Source organism: Octopus sinensis, linkage group LG7 (assembly GCF_006345805.1).
Source record: "Octopus sinensis linkage group LG7, ASM634580v1, whole genome shotgun sequence".
NCBI classification, from domain to species: domain Eukaryota; kingdom Metazoa; phylum Mollusca; class Cephalopoda; order Octopoda; family Octopodidae; genus Octopus; species Octopus sinensis.
The window spans coordinates 84,692,998-84,714,779 of NC_043003.1; the positions used below are offsets into that span (position 1 = coordinate 84,692,998).

General features: G+C 37.2%; 1 long non-coding RNA gene across 1 annotated transcript; it reads left to right on the top strand.

Moving 5' to 3' along the window:
• The first annotated feature begins 233 nt into the window (after positions 1–233).
• LOC118764119 lies at positions 234–20,472 on the top strand. The gene is made up of 3 exons (XR_004999910.1): positions 234–245; positions 810–813; positions 20,191–20,472. It is a non-coding gene; the product is annotated as an uncharacterized LOC118764119 (long non-coding RNA).
• The last annotated feature ends 1,310 nt before the right edge of the window (positions 20,473–21,782 follow it).

The following is a 21,782-nucleotide window of genomic DNA, read 5'->3' on the forward strand; positions in this document are numbered from 1 at the left end:
TCTTGTTTTTTGTTTTTTGGCTTTTTCCTGTTTCTACGTCTTTTGTGATGTCCTGTACTTCCGTAAATTATTTATATATGCATGTATATATACATGTAGATGTAGGTACGTACATATATGTGTTTGTATGTATGCATATATTTTTATTTATCTCCTATATATATATATATATTATATATAATATATATAATATATATATATAATATATATATATATATATAATATATATGGAGGCACAATGGCCAGTGGTTAGGGCAGCGGTCGTAGGATCGCGGTTTCGATTCCCAGACCGGGCGTTGTGAGTGATTATTGAGCGAAAACACCTAAAAGCTCCACGAGGCTCCGGCAGGGGTGGTGATCCCTGCTGTACTCTTTCACCACTCTTTCTCCCACTCTTTCTTCTGTTGGACTGGTCGGTCACGTGATATCACGTGATCACGTGATATATATATATGTGTGTGTGTGTGTGTGTGTGTGTACATACATACATAATAGAATGTAGTCGCAAGAAAGAGGTAGTGAGGGAGAGTTAGCAGAAAAGGCATCAGTGAAATATACGCACATATCTTCCACTTCTCTTTCATTTATTCTTCTTTAAGCCTCCACCCTTCTCATCACTGGCATTGCTCTACAGTTGAACCATATAAACTGTCTTCAAATACTGTATCTGAAACAAGTCAATTTGGCATAGGAAATTTAAGGGTCGCATGGACACTCAACGTGCTAGAAATGGCACCCAAATCTCACCCTTCCATCTTAAGTACGTTAAAAGTCTCGTTAGTAATATAGTCCTAAATGCCCCTAAAAAGACGGGTTTGTTATGGCTGGGATACGTTTGACCATAGGTCTGCTCATTTAGAGATTAAATGGAGCTTAACAATAACATTAATGTCAACTTTTGGTAGGATTTAAATGAATCACTTCAAAGCACTGAAACGCTTGACGAACGGATAATGTTCTCGATGTTTACAGTAGTAATACATGTAACTCTATTTAGTGCCTACTTAATAGCTTCACGAATAAAATATTTGATGTATAGGGACTATGGGTACTGTACAATGCTGGTGAAACTGATACGATTCAGTTATCTATACCTCTCTAATTGATAAAGATAGATGATGTTTAAACTTCAGAGAGCATGCTTTAAAGGTCTGTGAATAGAAGAAATATGAAACTATTAAACTCAGAAGAACTTCCACAATCTCACAGAAACTCTATATCAGGCCCTGATTATGCCATTCAGTTATTATTTCCTATGTAATAGCATCCGTGTGAATAACAACATGGTTGATTGACCTGCTAGAAATAGCAACCAAATTTCCTTTCAGTTATACCCCGTTGTGTTAAAAAAATGGAAGGATACATGATATAGTTTTAGATGCAAAATCACAATGTTTGATTAAGAGATCAACGCTAGAACGCTTTGATCGCTGATCTGCTTAATCAATGTTAACTTACGACTAATTATCCACAAAAAGCACTTTTGGAATTTATTACCGAAAATACCCAAAATGGAAAATACACCCGGTTCCAAAACAAATACTGTTGCTGAAGCATCCAATTAAACTTCCCACCATCCGGATATGAAGACAGTACACCTGAACATTATGTCCCGAGGATGTGGGTCAGTTATCCAAAGTAAAGGAGAACACTGATGCCCATAGTAGTTGGAGATTTCAATTTCTACATAATGTTTATAGTTAGTGGTTATAGTTCTATACTTGCATCTGTTACCGTTGACATTCTTTCATTTTTAGCCTTTTAGAATTTACTTGCTTTATTCATTAACAGCAGCTATGCTGGGGGCACCGCCATGAAGAGTTTAATGGAACCCCAGTACGTTTCTTTTATACTTATTCTATAAGTTCGTCTTTTTTTTTTTGTCTTTTGTTTTTTGCTGAACCGTTGATTAAGGAAAAACAAGCAAACCAATACCAGTTGTCAAGCGTTAATGGACACAAATAGAGATACGTACACACACACACACACATTTTGGTTTTTATCTTTTACTTGCTTCTATCTCATTAGACTGCAGCTATGCTAGGGCACGGCCTTCAAGAATTGTGATCGAACGAATCGACCCAGTTCTTTTTTTTTCTTTAAGCCTGGTATTTATTCTGTCGGTCTCTTTTGCCGAATTGCTAAGTTTCGGGGACGTAAACACCCCAACACCGGTTGTTACGTGGTGTGGGGGGGACATAGACGCAAACACACACACATACATATGTACAAAAACACATATATACACACATTAATACACACACACACAACAGGTTTCTTTCAGTTTCTTTCTCTCAAATCCAAGCACTAAGTTCTGGTCGACCCAGGGCTCTAATAGAGGACACTTGCTCAAGATATCACGCAGGGAAATTGAATCCGAATCCACGTGGTTGCAAAGCGTGGTTCTTAATGACACTGCGTTGAAAATGTTATCAAAATATTTATGCATCAAATTGGAAAGTTGGTATTTTAGTGCAAAGAATGAAAGAGGAAAATGGGGAAAAATATGCAAAGCTCCTCTGTTCGACTCTTCACTAAAGGTTCTTAAATGGTACGCCCTGTCACACTGAGTTAATTGCATTCCGTTGGTTATGATGATGTGGGTTCCAGTTGATCACATCAACGGAACAGCCTGCTCGTGAAATTAACGTGCAAGTGGCTGAGCACTCCACAAACATGTGTTCTCAATGTAGTTCTCAGGGAGATTCAGCGTGACATAGAGTGTGACAACGCTGGCCCTTTCAAATACAAGTATTATTAATTTTTGCCAGCTGAGTGGACTGGAGCAACGTGAAATAAAGTGTTTTGCTCAAGGACATCACGATGCCGGGATCTGAACTCGCGACCTTACGATTGTAAGCTGAATATCCTAACCACTAGGCCACGTACCTTCATCACATTGATTTATTGATCAAATAAAGGAAAAAGTGCTTAGTTCTTTTCCATAATTTAAATTATTTGAGTTTATAGACTTTTATACAATACCTCTTTTGAAAAGTATCTTACTTTTAATTCATATACAGAGCGCAGGCGTGGTAAGAGGTTTGCGACCCAATCATATGGTTCCGGGTTCAGTCTCACAGTGTGGTGTCCCAATCCGACAAAAGCCTTGTGGGAAGATTTGATACACGGAAACTTAATGAAACCTGTCGTGTGTGTATGTGTGTGTATATATATATATATATTACGCATGTGCGTGTGTGTGTATGTGTGTGCGCGTGCGTTTGTATGTGTACGTGTGTGTATGAGTGTATGTGTGTGTGTGTGTACGTGTGTGTGTGTGTGTGTGTGTGTGTGTGTGTGTGTGTGAATGTCCTCCACCACCGTTTAACAACCGGTGTTGATTTACTTACGCCCACCACCACCACCACCCCGCAACCTTCCGATTCGGCAAAAGAGAGCAATAGAATAAGTACAGATTTTAAAAGAATAAGTACTGGAGTCGATCCATGCTCAAACATGGCCGCAGTCCAGTGAATGAAACAAGTAAAAGATAAGAGAGCGCACCAAAACATTTTTATTTGCTCTGAAGAGAAGTACGAATAAAAGAAGTCTGAGAACCATTGTTTTGTGTTATTGTTCGAAGTACAGATATCAAAGAGCAAACCTTGATAAGTGTCCAATTTCCTTTTCTTTCTATTTTTTGTTTTATTTTTTTATTTATTTTATTATCATTGTTACTATTTGCCTAAATGCTTGAAAATATAACCAAACCATCGCTGTCACTTTCAAGGTTCGTATGTGCAACGCTTTCACTGATTGTTTTAGGTGCCTGCGTAGTCGCAGACTGATATAAATACACTTCGGATTTCTCTACCTTTGACTCAGTAGAATAGCAGGTCTGCGGAAGCCATGGGCTGGTACTCTTCTACAGCTAAGTTGACTGGAGCAATATGAAATGAAGTGTTTTGCTCAAGGAGGTAACGCACCACCTGATCCACAAATCGAACCTGCAATCTAACCAAACACTATGCCACACATCTTCGAAGCATACAAGACCATACATCTTCGAAACATACAGACAAAAGACTTATTAACTGACAAGTATACATACATACATACATACATACATACATACATGCATACATACATACATACATACATACATACATACATACATACATACATAGAAGAGAATTCATGAAACTAGGGGTCGGGAACATTGTAGCCAATTATCCCAAATTATATGTATTAATGCCGACGTTACCCACTTGATTTGAAAGGAAGAAAATCATAGATTCTTTGAATTTACAAAGTTTATTGAATCTGTTATGGAGAATATAATTATAATGTAAAAAGGCATCGGGGGCTGGGGGGCGCGGAGCATAACCTGCGCGCAGATATTTTTTTTTGCAAATTATAGTTTAGCTTACAATGCGTTGCTTACCCATGCTTTTTAATTGAGCTGAATTAATTTCTTTCTATTTTTTTTAAGTATCCTCATCATAGGTATTTATACTCTGGTGAAATTAAGAAATCAACTCGTAAATAAACGAAACCTTCGAATCCATCGCTGTACACACACATACAGAGTCGCATATCTATGTATTTATGCATGCATGTATGTACTTATGCATGTATGTATGTATGTATGTATGTATGTATGTATGTATGTATGTATGTATGTATGTATGTATGTATGTATGTATGTATTTATGTATGTATGTATGTATGTATGTATGTATGTATGTATGTATGTATGTATGCATATGTATGTACCCACACGTTTCTACACGCGTAGGTACACCATGATTTATACAAACGCAGACGAGGGTCGATTCATATGAAAAAAAAGTGAACAAAATAATATGACCACTTGCATATCGGGGAATTTGTAAGTTCGATTTAAAAAGAATTTTTTTTAAGTATCACCATTATAAGTATTTATACGCCGGTAAAATTAAGAAATCATGTAAATAAACGAACCTGGGATCCATCATTGTACACATACACACACACACACACATACACACGCGCACACAGTCGCATGTATGTATGTATGTATGTATGTATGTATGTATGTATGTATGTATGTATGTATGTATGTATGTATGCATGCATGTATGTATGTATTTTTGTATGTATGTATTATTCTGTAATATCCTCATTATGAAACAGAAGTATTTTTCTAGAAACTTTTTCACTTCAGGTTTTGGAAAAACGTTGTGGTTTCACTTTTGTTACAATTACTTCAGAGAAATTTGGATACAGTCTTCGGTGTCCAATCGATTACCCTGCTTTGTTTTTATGTTCATCAGAGTAAAAAATCATTGTATGCAAAGGTAGGTTGCTGCAAAAGGCAGCAACTTGTTGACTGCCTTCTCATGCCAAAAGAAAATTTTCGGTCGTAATAAGGAACACGTTTATATATATATATACACACACACACATATATATATATATACATACATACATATATATATATATAATATATATAGATATATATATATATAGATATATATATAATATATATATATATATACATATGTATATATCTATATATCTATATATATATCTATATATTATATATATATATAATTTTACTTATGTCTAATGAGTCCTCATTACCCTCAAGAATTTCATTTTTACCCCCACTTGGGGTAATTTACTCCGGTTCGTCGACCTGTGCCCAAATATATTTTCAGTCTTGTTTAAGAATCGCCAAGTATCAGCTAGGCATTGGAAAGGACAGCAGGTGCAAAGTTATCAAAAGTATTTTGAAGAAAATGTTAAACTGTAATCTAATGATATTTATTGTGTTAAATAGGGTGGTGAATTGACATAATCGTGAGCAGACTGAGCAAAATGCTTAGCGGCATTCCTTCGTCTTTACGTTCTGAGTTCAAATTCTGTCAAGGATGACTTTGCCTGGCACCCCTTTCGGGGGTCAGTGTAAAAAGGTACCAGTTGAGTAATGGGATCTATGTAATCGACTTATCCCCTTTCTTGAAATTACTGGCCTTGTGCCAAAATTTGAAAACCAATATATATGGTGCTAAGTGACAATTACTTCTGATCATGAGGTTTTCACAAGACACAGAAATAAAATTCGGACAAGAAAACTATTTGACTTTTGTAGTTATTTTGTAATAAACACTAAGACAACTACTGGTGTCAGCGCTCTATCTATTTGCCCTACCCACAACATGAGAGTATCACATGCTTCAGAGTGCATATAGATTGTCGGCACAGTAATTCACAGAAGATTGACGCAAAACTTCAGGAGTGGCTGTGTGGTAAGTAGCTTGTTTACCAACCACATGGTTCCGGGTTCAGTCCCACTGCGTGGCATCTTGGGCAAGTGTCTTCTACTATAGCCTCGGGCCGACCAAAGCCCTGTGAGTGGATTTGGTAGACGGAAACGGAAAGAAGCCCGTCGTATATATGTATATATGTGTATATGAGTGTGTATGTGTCTGTGTTTGTCCCCCTAGCATTGCTTGACAACCGATGCTGGTGTGTTTATGTCCCCGTTACTTAGCGGTTCGGCAAAAGAGACCGATAGAATAAGTACTGGGCTTACAAAAGAATAAGTCCCGGGATCGAGTTGCTCGATTAAAGGCGGTGCTCCAGCATGGCCGCAGTCAAATGACTGAAACAAGTAAAAGGGTAAACCTTTAAATGTTTATTACTAGTCGCTGACCTCTTCGTAATACGTCAATATTCATGTTGCAGCAAGTCTCCATACGATTGTTCTACGTGCTATATTTAGCGGCTAGACCTCCCTGAGCTCCTGTCTTACCATCTTAAAATGAATAAATATACCGTAAACGTATTTTTAAATATAATATTTCATAACTGGTTTCATCCAGAGGTTATAGTCATGATGGGGCACTGTCATTAAAATAAAACGTTGTGGAAGGGGGCTGGTGATTAAAAAGCCGAGGTCCTTCTACATGTAAAGGGAAAGCTCTACCGCTGAACTACGTCCCCGACAGATAGATACATCCCACTAAGATATGTAAAAAAAAAAAAAATAATAATAATAATGATAAATAATTTTTAAAAAACCAGAAAACACTTGCCGGAACATGGGTTGAATGATGTAAGTTTATCGCAGAGAAATATTTTTTCCAGCACTTTTTAAATGCCAAAAGAGAGCAACGAAAGGAACTCCAAAAGGTGAGTTTTGCTCCGGATATAATCACATAAATACAATCAAACAGCAACATTTACATAAAAATACGAAGCCCCCCCCCCCCCATGTGGTCGCTCAAACTCATAGAAATAGCCTTCTCATTCAAATCATTTCTTACTGTCTTGAAAAAAAGAAAATAGACTCGTGTACAGACCCGTTGCCAGACATTGGTGCCTGGGGGTGCTTCAGAATATGCTGGGGTGGGGGGTGGCACTAATTTGTAATAATGCTAAAAATGGAGTTCGAAATAAGTGTGTCACTGTAAATCTAATGGTGTACCATTGAATAGTGATGGCGAATTGCCGTCCAATGCGTCCCTTTAGCGATGGGCTTACTTGTATATCAACGATCACGTTGACCTGACTACATCTTAGGTTAAAAAAAGCGCGACACGGTCACAGCTTCAATACTTTGATCATTAGTCAACCGAGTCAGGACTAGTCTGGTTTGAAACAACAGCGCCAAAGAAAGAAATATTTCAGAAATAATAACAGTAAATACATAGTTGTCATCTGGATTATCTCCCTTTCCAGTGTCACACAATTGCTCAGAATATATACTCGTGATACATTAGACATGAAAATAAACCTGTTCATAAATAAATAGATATATAACTAAATAAACGATGATAGATAGTCGAAATACTGCAATAGAGTAACGGCCTACAAAATATCGTTCATGAAACTAGAAGAATTATCGTCACACGACATTCGCGTCAATATACTTAAATTTTTTAAATACTCATACTCATATAGGCGCAGGAGTGGCTGTGTGGTAAGTAGCTTGCTTACCAACCACATGGTTCCGGGTTCAGTCCCACTGCGTGGCATCTTGGGCAAGTGTCTTCTGCTATAGCCTCGGGCCGACCAATGCTTTGTGAGTGGATTTGGTAGACGGAACTGAAATAAGCCTGTCGGATATATGTATATATATATATATATATAATATATATATATTATATATATATATATTATATATATATATATATATATATGCGTGTGTGTGTTTGTGTGTCTGTTTGTCCCCCTAGCAACCGATGCTGGTGTGTTTATGTCCTCGTAACTTAGACATGAAAGAGACCGATAGAATAAGTACTGGGCTTACAAAGAATAAGTCCCGGGGTCGAGTTGCTCGATTAAAGGCGGTGCTCCAGCATGGCCGCAGTCAAATGACTGAAACAAGTAAAAGAGTAAAAGAGTATATGCAGCACATTAAATCACTGTTACAAGATTCTAAAAACTCTAACTAGTGATGTTGTCGCTACTTCTGTTGCCATGCCATGAATGTGTTGTTCTTAAAACGAATGCTAAAGGTATCCTAGACTGGTATACAGTAACAAGCGTCGAAGAAAACTTCCTGGCAGGCTGAGTTCGTTGGCCTTCGAATAAGAAGACCAAGCCTTGGGCATTTGGTGGCAACGGGAGAATGGAAAGGATGAAGAGGAAAGAAAGAGAAATGATGGAAGATAATTATGTTGTAAGAAATAGAAAGATAAAGAGAAAGAGAAATAAATCACCACAAACGAAGCTAGAAAGAAAAGAAAAAAGAATGGCTGGAAAATTCAACGCTTTAAATGAGGACGAAGAAGAACGACAGGGTAGTAAAACTGAAATTGAGGACCGTTAATATAGAAAAGAGGCGCCAACGACATCCAACAGAAAGGGAAAGAAAAGGAGTAGGTGGAAGAAGAAGAAGAAGAAGAAGAAGAAGAAGAAGAAGAAGAAGAAGAAGAAGAAGAAGAAGAAGAAGAAGAAGAAGAAGTAGAAGAGGATGACGATGAGAAGGAAGAGGGGGAAATATACTGGTATAATCTTTCTCGGATATACTGCGGATGATAAGAATAAATATGCAAATATTTATTCACTATAGATGTTGCGAACTAAGTTACTTGGTAACTGAAGTGGGCTGCCAGGCTTTTGTAGGGCGTTCATTCTACAAAGCTTTGACTGGGCTCGGAGTTATTGGTGCAGCAAAGAGGAGATCCATAAAATGCCATTACTGAAACTGCAGAGAAAACCACTGGGTATCTTTGAATAAAGAGGGGAGACACCAGTGGTTGGCTGCTACGAGGATGCTAGCCAGACTTGATCAGCCTCAGCTTATGAGGGGTTTGACGTTGAAAGTCCCGAAAACTCACTGAAAATGACTCAACCCAGATCTGCGATATATCTTGAAACTAAACTAAATTGATTTCAAATTTTGACACAAGGAAAACAATTTCGGGGGAGAGGTAAGCCGATTACATTGACCCCAGGACTGAGGTAGAGCTTATTTTATCGACTCCCCAAAGGATGAGAGCAAAATCAACCTCAGATGAAATACCGCTGAGCATCTCGCTCGGCATGCTGATGATTCTGCCTGCTCACCACTTTATGTTGCAAACTCAATTATACTCAAAGAAACGTTTGAACTACGTCTTAGTTGATAGCTTACCCGAATAAAATTCGAGATCACGGTACTGCACTTGCTTATCTCATAATCTGTTCTTATGTTTGATAATTACGAGATTCCATCACACATTGACTTTATATATTCTTTTTTACTCTAGGCACAAGGCCCAACATTTTTGGGAGGGTGTCAGTCGATCATATCGACCCCAGTACGTAACCGGTGCTTAATCTATCGACCCCGAAAGGATGAAAGGCAAAATCGACCTCGGCGGAATTTGAACTCAGAACGTGAAGACATGAAATACCTATTTCTTTACTACCCACAAGGGGCTAAACACAGAAGGGACAAACAAGGACAGACAAACGGATTAAGTCGATTATATCGACCCTGAAAGGATGAAAGGCAAAGTCGACCTCGGCAGAATTTGAACTCAGAACGTAGCGGCAGACGAAATACTGCTAAGCATTTCGCCCGGCGTGCTAACGTTTCTGCCAGCTCGCCGCCTTACATTGACTGTATATATTCATCTACACATTACGCCTGTATGTTATGTTATAGCAAAGAGGATACTATTATTTCTGTTACTAATCTGGCCGCACATTTATCTTAATATTTCTTTAATGGTTAAGATAGCGATTTGGTAGACTCGTTAATACGCCGGCAAAATGCTTAACAGCATTTCGTCTATCTTTACGTTTTGAGTTCAAATTCCGCCGAGGTCGATTTTGCCTTTCATCCTTTCGTGGTCGATAAAATAACTACTTGTTGAGTACTGGGGTCGATGCAATTGACTGACCCCCTCCTCTGAAATGGCTGACTTTGTGTCAAATTTGAAATCAATATTTCTTTTATGATTTCGTCGGAAGGGAAAAGGCAGCACTTCTGTTCTTTTACAGAGATCCCTGGGCTGTGGGAAAGAAGGGATCTGACTGTAGAGTAGACTCGGAAAAAGATATCCAAGATGGTGATGTTATGGGTTTGCATAGAACTCTTCAGTTTTGTGCTCGAAACATCAGATAAATAAAATAAATATATAAATAAGATAAATAAATAAATAAATGAGTATAGAGATACAGTTGGTAATGCTGCTCCTAATACGAATGCTGAGTTTATCCTATACAGGAAGAACAACAGGTGTTAAAGAAAATGACTTCCTTTAATTACATATAAGAGAGAAAACAGGCCGTATTCATTGGCTCGGAGACTAAGCGTAGGGCATTTGATGACAACGGGAAAACTAAAAGGAAGAAAAAGCTGAAGGTAAACAGAAAAGCAATATTGGATGCCCTCACTTAAAGGCTACCGCAGTAGCCGAAGAACCGATCCAATAAAGTGTTTATGTCTGAGGTAGGCTGGTGAGGTGTAGATCTATCATCTTATGATCATCGACGCCTGTAGGCACTGTACATAAAAAAAAGCGGACTGTCATTGTAATTTTTCAATTAGCCGTGTCGTTTCTAACTTTAAGAAGTTCTGCTTCTTAAGATTGGTAAAGAGGCAATTAGTTTCATGACCAAGTGCTTCAATGATTACACTTATTAATCTTAAGTAAAATCGGAAGATTTCTAATCAGCTCGCCATAGACGTCTTCTTTTATCTTTAACATTACGGTAACATCTGTTGGGTAAGCGAGTTCTACTACCGCGTACAAATTAATGTATGTATGTATGAATGCATGTGTGTATGCAGATATGTAATTATGTATATATTTATGTATGCATGTTCTTTTTGTTGTTGTTTTTCAAATTTTACATTAAGACATAAAGAGCCTGTCATCACCTCAGAAACAAGCCTCTTTTATTAGAACATAGCATCAACTCAGAAGTCGTGTATGTATTTTCTTTAAGATTTATTTTAAAGTTCTTGGCATACTCCAAGCTAGTAACTAGCTAACAAAGTGTTTTTGTTTGCATCAAGACAGTTCTAGAGATTGGTAAATATTTGAATGCGAGTTAATATGTGCATATCTGCGGACGTATGCATGAATGGGCTTACATATTTGTATTGAGTGTACGTATCTCAAGTATGTATGGTTGTTATTGTGTGTGCGTGAATGTGTGTGTGTGTGTGTGTGTGTGTGTGTGTGTGTGTGTGTGTGTGTGTGTGTGTGTGTGTGTGTGTGTGTGTGTGTGTGTGTGAGTGTGTGTCTGTCTGTACCATGTGCACATTTGGGATTTTGTGTAAAGGCTCATTCAAGGGGAACTGAAATTGAGAATCTTTGTAATGTTTTACAAATCGTCGCTGGACTACGAATCGATTAGATTTGGAAGATTCCAGTCGGTTTATGTATGTATGTATGTATGTATGTGTATGTATGTATGTATGTATGTATGTATGTATGTATGTATGTATGTATGTATGCATGAACGTATTAATGTATATATGTATGCATGAATGAATGTATGTATGTATGTATGTATGTATCTATCTATCTATCTATCTATCTATCTATCTATCTATCTATCTATCTATCTATCTATCTATCTATCTCATTATTCAGTTTTATTTCAAGATTTCTTGCCAATAGAAAAAGAGAAGTTTTCTAACCTTGATGCGAGGTTCCATCATTGGAATTCAACAACATGGTATTTTTGCATGTATGTATGTATGTATTATGTATGTATGTATGTATGTATGTATGTATGTACGTACGTATGTATGTATGTATGTATGTATGTATGTATGTGTGTGTGCGTGTGTATGTATGTATGTATGTATGTATGTATGCATGCATGCATGTATGTATCTATGTATGTATATATGTATGCACGTATGTATGTATGTATGTATGTATGTATGTATGTATTTATGATGTATGGCTATTACAATTCACAACGAAACATATGTAAAATGTGGAAGGGTGTGCCTCTCAGCTGGAGGTCTGAAAAGACATGTTAAGAGAGTTAATACGGTGGTACCTGTTTCTCTGCCAACCTGCACAGCTGTGCAGTATGTAATAAAATATGTAAAACTTTGGCTGGGCTTAAAAGTCATATAAGGGCATCACATGCCATCAATAATGAATCAGTTCAATGTCTTTTTGGCAACGGCTTTTCTCGTGTAACGAGGGTGCAGCTATGATGTATGTATGTATATGTGCAGATTTGTATGCTTTGTTTATGTATGTACTCTCATGCATATAGTTGCAGATATAGACATATATAAATCTCAACAAACGAAGCTGGAAAGAAAAGTAAAAGAATGGCTGGAAAATTCAACGCTTTAAATGAAGACGAGGAAGAACGACAGGATAGTAAAACTGAAATTGATTACCGTTGAGGCAGAAAAGAGGCGCCACACCCAATTTACTGGATGAGAAGGGTATGTGGGACCATTCTCATCCAGTTTGGTTGTCCATAACCATACAGCAAAATTATCTACCCCATTAAAAAAACCTGATGACAGAGCGAAATTTAAATACCATACCGAATTTGCCGAGGCTCGTTGGATGATAACTAATACATAGGGAAATGTTTTGAATCTCTCGCTCTACTTCTACGGCCTTCATAATTTTTATCTATATAGTAAAATGACTTTTACTGGGCGGTCTCACGAGAGTACATTGCTTGCATCAGATGGTTTTAAAAACGAAGAGCCATTCTCATCTGCATTGTCTTTATTGTCCAAAGAACGCCTGATTAGTTGATGTTATTGGGGTTGTCTCCCATGGTTGTTATTTTCATATTTGTATCACCCCTACAAAAAGATTTCCTTTACTAACTTCATTGAAATATTTTTTAGTAGTTTCAGTTACTGAACTGCGGCCATGCTGGTGCACCGCCTTGGAGAATTTTACTCGTACAAATTAACACCTAGTACTTATTCAATAGGTCTCTTTTACCGAATCACTCAGTTACTGGGACGCAAACACACCAACAACGTTTGTCAATTGCTGATGAAAATAAATAGCACACTCGTATAATATATGTGTATGCGTGTATATATATATATAAATCACAGTATGTGTGTGTGTGTGTATAATGACTAACGCATTCATTTCCACAATTCTCAACGGATTGGCACCAAACTTTACACACAATACTTATGTCCCAAGGATGGTCATGCACTATAATATTTTGCCCAGAGCTTCCGCGTAAATGGACATAGTTTTTTATCCGTCGGGTCTTCCATACTTTTTAAATCTTTTTAAAAAAGCTAAAGGATTTTGTCTACTTATTTATTTCCACTGTCCACCAGCGACGGTGATTAAATTGACTGGGAACACTGAACGCATACATTTCCACAATTCTCAACCGATTTTCACCAAACTTTACACACACATTACTTATGTCCCAAGAACGGTCATGCACTACACATTTTGCCCAGAGTTCCCGCGTAAACGGACCTAAATGGACATAGTTTTTTTGTGTATCTGGATCTTCCATACTTTTTGAATCTTTTTATAAAGTGTCTATTTATTTATTTTGTCTATTCATTTATTTCGACTATCCACCTGCCACGGCGATTAAATTTACAAGGAACACTGTACACGATGAAAATCCAATACCAAACATTCTTAATCTCCATATTTAAACTGCGTTAAACTTTGGCAAGCTTACCTTTACCTATTTTGAGTTATCTGAAAGGTAATGTTCTCTTCCCTCTCTTCTATTTGTTGATACCTTTATTTACCTACTAATGCGTTGTTTCACTTTAAGGATGCTTATTGACCCATCTATTATGATATTTCGACTGTTGCCCATTGTCTCCCATACGTTTTAGCATTGTCCTTCTAGCCTTTTTTAAACAATCAAATATGATTCGTCCTAAAGAATCAACATTTAAATAAGAGTTTTGCTTCCACCAGCGAAAGCTATACGTATCTTTCAGAAAGCTCCATACCAATTTAACATTATGTAGCATTCGCTGTTAGTTTATGCGCAGGTTATGTGGAAAGACAGAATAAAGGGACTTTTGTTAGCTTACCTCTCTAAAAAAAATAGCTCCCTTTGCTGTTGAAAAAAATAAACTCGCAGAGGGGAAATTTCAACGTCTTCCTTCAATTTCCTTACACCATTTATGTGGCTGTTTCTGATAAGAAATTTCACTTTCGTTTAAGCAATTATATTTTGTAGTCATTATCCGTAATCTATTCCCAAAACATTTCAGTAGCTCCACTTTGCATCGCTTGCAAACTTATATGTTCTATGATCATTATAGTGCAACGACCTCCACAATAAGCAGCCTTCAATTTCATTTTCCGTTCCTAGGTTAATCGGAAACACAGATTAAACACAGATAGTTGAACTATTTGGTGAAAAAAATACCACTAAACCAACTTAAAACGTCCAAAGGACGGGTGCGTTTGCTAGTATGTGTATGTATGTACGTATGTATGTATGTATGTATGTATGTATGTATGTATGTATGTATGTATGTATGTATGTATGTATGAATGTATGTTTGTATGTGTGTGTGTGCGTGTGTATATATATATATATACACACACACACATGCAAATATTTACAAATATACATACATATACATCCATACACACACATACACACATATTCATACAAATGACATGACGGGCTTCTTTCAGCTTTTTTAGGACATCTCTTTCAAGGACTGTTACTTTTTTCTAACTTCTTTTTTTACCTTATTCTTCAGATAAATAGTGTCAGATATCAGGTTGGCTCAACAAATAAAAATGTATGGCGTAATTGTTGTCTTAAAAGCATAGTGATACAGAGATATCTCGCTTCCTGAAAGTTTCCCCGAGCCTTTGCCAAAGTTCGAAAAGAGCTGGAACCTACTGACGGAGATCCAACATTATCAGCTAAATGCAAAATGCATGCACAGGGTTTTAATAACATCATAACGTATAACTTTGTACAAAATATTCAAGAAATAATCTATAAAATCCTCCGAAAATGAATAAGAGCCATTGCAAAGGACCTCATGTTTTCAGAATGCACCATCAGAATTGTGCATGAAGACATCCGATACAAGTGGTATGTTATGGAGAGGGGACAGTTTATGTCAGAAGTGATGAGAGAATCGTTCGATCCATGCAAAGCGCTTGCGGAACAAATTAATGCACCAAGAGGCTGGAATGCTTTGGTTTTTCTCCGAAGAGAAAAATCTTTGATCAAGACCAAAAGGTAAACCAAAGGAGACAGATGGTTATCCACAGACCAGAATGAGGTTCTATCAGTCATGCATACTAAGTTACCAGCAATTATGATGGTTCTGGAAAAGGTCAGTAATGAGGGAGACATCATGCCTCCTCATTTTTTTCACAAGGCTTAAGAGCCAATACCACTGTCCACAAAAACTTGTTGGAGAAAATTGTGAGGCGCTGAATAGACAGATTATGCAATGGAAGATTGTAAATCTTTTAACTAGACTCTGCACCGTCTCATAAAGCAAGGAGACCGCAAGCGTGGGTGCGTGTCAGTCTCCATGATCATATTCTCCCAGACACATGGAATCCTAATTCGCTAGACCTCAATCCACTGGACTATTACATATAGGGCGTTATTGAGAGAGAGATCAATAACACCATAGTACCATACTATCTCCTTGTAGCACCATAGCATCATACAATCTCTCGAGTCTGTCATAACCCAAATTGATGAAAAATCATCTGATTCGGATATATCAATGCTTCCGACCCCATATTGAAGTAGCCATTGTTGTTAACGAGGGTTTGTTTGATTAGATGTGATAAAGGAATTCTCAAAATCGTTTGTAACAATTTGTTCTTTGTATTATCTATGCGTCCTTTTCTAAATTCGTACAAATGACCCAAAAAAAAACTGATGCACGCCGAACACACACACACACACACACACATGACGGGTTTCTTTCAGTTTCCTTCTACCAAGTCCGTTCCCAAGGCTTTGGTCGGCATGAGGTCTTAGCGGAAGAAACATTCCCAAGGTACCCACGCAATGGGACTGAACCCTGAATCCTGAAGTTGGGAAGCAAACATCTTACCACACAGCCATCCGTTAATTGGAGTTTTTCAACGAACCATATTTTACATGTGAGACCCTACTGTATATATATTTAGTATGCAGACCGATCCCCTTGAGCACTTTAAGGGATTTGATGAACGGTGTGTGTGTGTGTGTGCATGCGTGTGTGTGGGGTGACTGTACACGCGTATGAATACACTTGTGTATGTATGAGTGCGTCCATACGTGTGTGCCTGTGTGTGTGTGTGTGTTTATGTGATTCGCTCATGTCGGATGTAGGATATGAGTTGAAGGAATAATATCTTAATGATAGTAGAAGGAAAGGAGGAAAATAGAGAGAAAGAAATAGTGAGAGTGAGAGAGGAGACTGGCGAGACAGAGAGAGGGAGAAAGTGAGGAAAGAGAGCTAAAGTGGGGAAAGAAAAAAAGAGAAACGAGAGTGATATCGAAAGAGAATTGAAGGAGAAAGAGATTGAGAAATAGGAGGTGAAAACTGAAACAGGAAATACTTAATAGCACAAAGGAATAATTTGTTACAAGTGTCGAATAACTGTTCACTGACAATTTTATCTATTTGTTCGTCTGTCCATCTTCCTATTTGACTATTCATGCGCTCAGTATATATGTTTGTCTCCATATACTAGTACTCTAGTTAGATCTATCTATCTATCTATCTATCTATCTATCTATCTATCTATCTATCTATCTATCTATCTATCTATCTATCTATCTATCTATGTATCTATCTACTTCCATCTATCTATCTATATATTCTATCTATCTATCCATCTATTATCTATCTATCCCCTTCTCTCGCTCCTCTCGCTCTCTCTCTCTCTCTCTCCCTCTATCTCTCTACACACACATGACAGAAGCAAACAGATACCTTTATAATCCTTAAAACGTATTTAAATCTGGGCTATGTGGTAAGTAGCTTGCTTATCAGCCACATTGTTCCGGGTTCAGTCCCACTGCGTGGCACCTTAGGCAAGTGTCTTCTACGATAGCCTCGGGCTGACCAAAGCCTTGTGAGTGGATTTGGTAGACGGAAACTGAAAGAAGACCGTCGTATGTATGTATATATATATGTAGATATATATGTTATATATATATATATATATATATATATATATATATATATATATATATATATATATGTATGTGGTGTGTATATGTTTGTGTGTCTGTGTTTGTCCCCCACCCCCAACATCGCTTGACAACGATGATGCTGTTGTATTTACATCCCCGTAATTTAGCGGTTCGGTAAATGATAACGATAGAATAAGTACTAGGCTTACAAAGAATAAGTCCTGGGGTCGATTTGCTCGACTAAAGGCGGTGCTCCAGCATGGCCACAGTCACATGACTGAAACAAGTAAAAGAGTAAAAGAGAGTAAAGAGATTCAAATTATCCATTACTTATTATGGCCTCTCCGCCATCTCACTGGCCCAAGCCTTTCTCCGCTTGACATTGGCTGATGGAAGAAGTGGCTCCCTTCTTGCTGTTCTGCCATAGTAACCAAGTTTGTGGAGATACTTGACAGCTGTTCTGGGACTGACGTCAACTTATAACGAGGATTATTCTCCACACTTCTCTTAACAAAGTGAAGGGGCCTGTCAGTAGGCACTGGTCGACATGGGCGAGGTGATGTGGACTCCTTATCTCTCTACGCGGTACTCTGGGCAAAATATTATAGTGCATGACCATCCTTGGGACATAAGTATTGTGTGTAAAGTTTGGTGCCAATCCGTTGAGAATTGTGGAAATGTATGCGTTAGTCATTATACACACACACATACTGTGATTTATATATATATATATATATATATATATATATACACATACACGCATACACACATATATTATACGAGTGTGCTGTTTATTTTCATCAACAATCACTCTATTAGCTTTAGTAGGAAGGATCCCAAAGTTTTCTGTGATTTTAGGCTGACTAATATGACCTCCTTGAAAAATCAGACTGTTCCAAAATTTCTTTTGTATGTAGCATGATTAAACAGTCACAAATAGAACCTGAAACATGAAAATGTCAATTAATAAAAAATATAAACCTTTTCAAGTTAAACATAAAACGATATTTTAAGGGGTGTCTATTTGCTTCTGTTATGTCTGTGTATAGATATCTGTCTAGCTGTCCATCTATATATCAACCAAACCATCTCGCTACCTATTTATCTATTTATCTATCCATCTAATCGTCCATTCACCCATCTATATTTTTCCTTCCTTTCTTTTCATTTCTTGTCCTTCTTTTCTCTTCTTTTCTTTCTTTCATTCATTGTTTCTTTCTTTCTCTGCTTCTTTCTTTCTTTCTTTCTTTCTTTCTTTCTTTCTTTCTTTCTTTCTTCTTCCTCTATACAATGAGGCATTTATCTGTCCATCTGTCAGCCATTTAGATATCTTAAGCTATTTACACATAGTTACTCATAGTTATTTATTCCCTCGATAGTTCCGGACCCCAGTTATGAACTCATTTGCATAAAGCCAATCAGAGCTCAACTATCAAACTAGTGGCCACCTAGTCACGAAAATACTCTGCTTAAGTTCAGTGGAAAATGTACGTTATAGCAAAATCCGTTCTAAACGGGTTAATAGGGGTGATAAATGTGAAATTTAGTGTATAAAGTGGATGGAGAGCTGCTCACCGATGATGCTATAAGTGTTGCCAATTTGCGCAATTTACTAGAAAGTGTAAATGAGTGTAGTTTCCTAATTGTTGACTGATTTTGTACATTTTATATTTAATATGTTGGTGTTGATCTGGAAACATCGTAATCAATATGACGCTGTGTCGTATTGCGCCCTCCTCGCATATATCAATGGGTTCATGCAGTATCACTAATCTCAGTTTGAGCATAGTTACCTAATGTTAGCTCCATATAGAGATGGTGCTCAATTGATCTATGAGGATGGTGGCGGGGTGGAATGTGTTGCTTATATGGGACCTGCTATGCTGTACTCACAAAGTGGCATACACCATTCTATGCCTGACTGGCTGTACTGTAGTGCCACTTTTCAATGTCTCCAATTTCTGATCTAATTGATTTCATATTAGGTGTAATAATATAGTTTTGTATGCTAGTCATGGACATTAAGTTCATTTTCATCATAAATCAACCATTAAAAAGTTAATAGTTTTAAAATTGGCAAATTTTGAGTAATTTTAGCCAATCGAAAGCCACAGACACATTCATGCCTGTTACCATAGTTAGATGCCAAGCGGTGATTTTTTTTTTTTTTGCTTATTAAATGGTGGTTGTGAGATGTGCTAAAAATAATAGCTAAATAGGACTTAAATCACGCACTAATTTTTTTCTCTATATTTGGTTTTTGCATAATTGTATGAATTCCCGTATGTAGAATACAAATTCATAAAAAAAATTTCTGAAAATTCCGAAAAAATTAAAAAGCCACGAGGGGTTATATGGCGTGCATAAAACAGAATTCCTCTAATAATTCATTTGTTTACGGTTGACAACACGTGCTGTCACGCACAAAATGACAGCCTCCAAATCCTGTTTTTTGACTGGGTAAAAATGATCAAACTTTAAGCCTCAGTAACTTTTTTTTAAATTCTTTCTGGAAGAAGTTAGATATCCCCCGGTATTCAGCGTGGAAAATTACATTAATACACCAAATTTTAAAATTTTCACTAAACTTTGAAACTTCCACAGGTGCAGCCAAACAGAAAAGATACATAGTCTGTCTTCGAGCTGAAGTTTTCAAAACATATTGGGTTGTCCGTAAAGTTCGTGCCGATTTTTAAAGGAAAGAAAAAGGTCAATAAATACTTGCCATTACATTTTTAATCAACTAGATATGAACCATTTTGTTACACAATGCGTCTCCATCTTTCCCTTAACTTGAAAAAACCCTCTTCCCAGAATGGAGGTGGTTTCATGGCAAAGAATTCATCAAGGTATCTTTTTACGCCATCCAAGTAACTGAAATTTTTACCATTAAGACTACTCTGCAGAGACCCGAATAAGTGGAAATCCGAAGGAGCAATATCTGGTGAATATGGAGGGCGGGATAACACATTCAAGCCGAACTGCAACAATTTTTGTCTGGTTCCCAAAGCATCAAGTGCTGAAAATAAACTTTCTTATCTTCCATTTTAAAGGGTTACAGAATTAACACAGGTTATAAGATCATAAACATTCTTCCACGAAAAGATAGCTTAAACTGCGCTTTAAATGGAGGTGTAGTCAAAACCTATTTTATGGACTCAACCATGTTCTAAAATAAGTCGAAAGCTAAGCTACTATAAATCGGCACGAACTTTCCAGACAACCCAATAATAAACATTTCTTGATAATTTCATTAAGAATACGCTTTATGTTTATATTCTGTTCTCTCTTTATATCATATATACTATAATAGCTGCTGTTTTAATGCAGGAAGCTTGATGTTGATGGTCAACCTTACTGCAAGCTAACAAAATAGCATGCGGAGTGTGGTCTGTTTTCACATACGTGGTGTCAACATGTGTGTTACTGGTATTTGTGCAGGCTTGTCCTTAATTTTATAATCACCATCCCTCCTCTTGCATTCAACATCTGTTACTTGTTGGCGTAATTGTTTTGTCATGAAATAGTTTAGCTCTCAGTGAAATTTGTCTCAGTATATTTCTAGCTTAGTTGTAGGCCTAACAGAGGGATATAATTAGCCATTTTGTAATAATTGCGTAAAAAGTGACTCAATAAGTATATGTAAGTATATATACATATGTATGGTTATCTTCTTCTTTTGCTTGTTTCAGTCATTGGGTTGAGGCCATGCTGGGGCACCACTTTGAAATTTTAGTTGAACTAATCGACCCGAGTGCTTTTTTTTATGAAGTTTGGTACTTATTCTATTGGTGTTTATTGCCGGACCGCTAAGTTACGAGGCGTAAATAAACCAACAGCAATTGTCAAGTGGTGGTGGGTGACAAATACAAACACACACACACAAATGCACACCCACACACACACAAACACACACATATACTATAAGCTTCTTTCAGTTTCCATCTACTAAATCCATTCACATTTGTTGGCCCGGGGCTATTGTGGAAAACGCACACCCAAGGTGCCATGTGGTGACACTGAACACAAGATCGCATGGTTGGGAAACAAGCTTCTCAACCATATGGCTATGTTTGCATGCATGCATGTATATGCACAGATGCATGTGTGTATACATGTAAATATTGCGTTAATGAGGACATTATAGAGATACGGTAAAGTTTAACTATTTGTGCATCTTATAACAAGACTGCTTTTGTAATCCATTTAGAATCTACGTCTTTTATCAAGATTTTAAAAAC